General features: G+C 44.1%; 1 protein-coding gene across 1 annotated transcript in view; it reads right to left on the reverse strand.

Moving 5' to 3' along the window:
* The window catches only part of LOC111869912 (cytochrome P450 9e2), a 130977-nt gene extending 130709 nt beyond the window's left edge, over window positions 1-268 (reverse strand). The window contains exon 1 of the mRNA XM_033753597.1: window positions 69-268. The gene's annotated coding sequence lies outside the window, so the exon portion shown is untranslated. The remainder of the gene's footprint in view (window positions 1-68) is intronic.
* Between the last annotated feature and the right edge of the window lie 2163 nt (window positions 269-2431).

Genomic DNA, 2431 nt, shown 5'->3' on the forward strand with positions numbered 1-2431 from the left:
AAGCACCTTAGAAAGCATCAGGAATTGTTAGTGTCGCTAAATAAACCATAAATAAATTGTATACATACCTTGTTCAATGGAAATGTGAAGGCCCTGTGTCTGTGTGACACAATATGAACGGTTTGTCTTCAGATGCAGGCGCAGATGATAAAATCACAACCAGCGTTCAGAAGAGTTCAGCAGGTTTAAAGTCTCAAGCGATGTTCGAAACAAGATAAAAACTATGGGAGCAAGTCGAGCTGCTTATATACTGAGTTGGCTTTATCTGGAGGACTGCGTACAGGATACAGACGTCACGCAGATGGGCATTACACAATACCCTCTCATACTCCTCTTGCTTTCAGTTTCATAATTTCATGAATAAGGGGCCCTTATTGAGAAGTTCATAGTCACAAAGATTGTGACAAACTCTGCCCCTCCTTCATGGAACCCGAAGGTTCATCATCGTGTTCCACACACCCCGTCCAGGGCGAGGTTCTGTGTGACATATCGTGACATCTCGGTCTGTTAGCTACAGCAACTGGACTCTGAACTGAGTGTTGGCTTTCACGGCATCGGAATACAGTAACATGGGCGACTCCAGGATATTGACACGGGGGGGAGGGAGTAGGATATTTGCCTAATAGTTGTGGTCAGATTGTTTATGAAACTGTTTTTTATTCGTTTGTCTCATGAGTATTTACAACAGAAGACTAAAATATTTGGTATCTCTCCTATTTTCAAATCAGACTGAACACTGATAATTCCTTATACGATGTAACAGCACTATTTGCTCCTACTATCCGCTGATTTTCCCGGTCACAGTGGCGGCGCTGTCTAAGGCATGTACTGTCTTCGCTGTCCCCAACGCTCGGGTCGTGGGTTTGAAACCCACTCGAGGCATGTAAGCTGTGTGCGTTTATTCTGTGTCGTTTTGCTGCCAGTAGGGAGCGGTGTTGCGACGGGCTGATCCCCCGTCCGAGGGGCCCTACCGACTGTGTGCAGGATTAAGAAATAAAAAGAGCGGTCAAATTCCAACAAAGGGCTGTAGAGCCATTGGTGTATAGTAATTACTCTTATATGATCTATTAGCGCTATTTGCTACTAGTAGACGCTCATTAGATCCTTTCCGAGCATTCAAATAAATCAACAGGTGAGATGGAATCAAAAGTGACGTTTTACAACATCCTTCATCTTTCACACAGTACAGTGGTTGATTGAGGTACTATGCTACAAGCTGGAAGGTCACGTCTTCGATTCCAGATGAGGTCATAAGATTTTTCAATTCCTAATCCTTGCAGCTGCACTATGGCCCTTGTGTCGGCTCATCCTCTAACAGAAATGAGTAACAGGAATCATCTTGTGGGGTAAAGGACGGCCGGCGCGGAAGGCTGACAACTTCACAGCCAACTGAAGCCTGTCTAGAAAATGTGGGAGCCTTGACGTCCCACAACCCTGTGGGACTCCCTGGCCTATTACAGGGATACCTTTACCTTATACCTTATATAGGAAGCACGAGGGAAATGGATGAGTGGACCCAGTTCCCATCCTATCCCACGGGAGGGTCAATGGGAGCTCAGTTGCTGCTGGATATTTACTATTAGGAAACTGTAACAGAATTCATGTTGTCATCTGTACGGGACTCCTAGGAAAGGTAAACCAGTTGGGAAGTAAGCGATCCCAGTAAAAAATATAGATTTGAGTTCGGTAATATTTTTACTTTTTGTTTATAAAGGAAATTTTTGATGTTTAGACTAATTTACGAGATGCTGTGTATGCGTGGGCCCCATCAAGTTGTATTTTTAAGGGGGCAGCTAGAAAATTTGATTGCAGACTTACTTTTAAGCCGCGGAAGGCCATTTTTACCGATCGCTCGAGAATGTTCAGGGCAGAAGAATATCTCCTTATGCAGTTTATACTTGTATTATTCATATTTGACCGCCTCTGTGGTCTAGTGGTCCGAATTTCTGCCTACATATCAAGAGGTCCAGGGTTCGATTCCCGGCGCTACCAGATTTTCTGTGTAGTATTGGGTCTGGAAAGAGGTCCACTCAGCCTCCTGAGGATAACTGAGGAGCTATTTCAAGGAAATAGCGGCTCCGGTATAGAAAATCGAGATTAACGGCCTTGAGGATCTGTTGTCCTGCCACGCGACACCCTCTATCCCCTACATTTGGCGCTAACTTCTCCGACAAGCGGCGGTTACTCGGTCGGTATAGTTCGCTTGCGGACTACAGGCCACAGAGTTTTTTATTATTCATAATTAGTGTATTTCATTCTTACCACAAATTCTGATTTTTCACTAAAATTCGGGTGGTGGGCTGTGGGAAGGGTGATATCTGGTTTGTCTACCCACTACCAGGTGTCCAGGTATGTATGTAATTATTTTAGATTCATGCTGTTTACATTTCTCTGAGATGTTAATATTTGGTCATGTAACCAAGAAATTTCC

The sequence above is a fragment of the Cryptotermes secundus genome, unplaced genomic scaffold, assembly GCF_002891405.2.
Source record: "Cryptotermes secundus unplaced genomic scaffold, Csec_1.0 scaffold842, whole genome shotgun sequence".
Classification (NCBI taxonomy): domain Eukaryota; kingdom Metazoa; phylum Arthropoda; class Insecta; order Blattodea; family Kalotermitidae; genus Cryptotermes; species Cryptotermes secundus.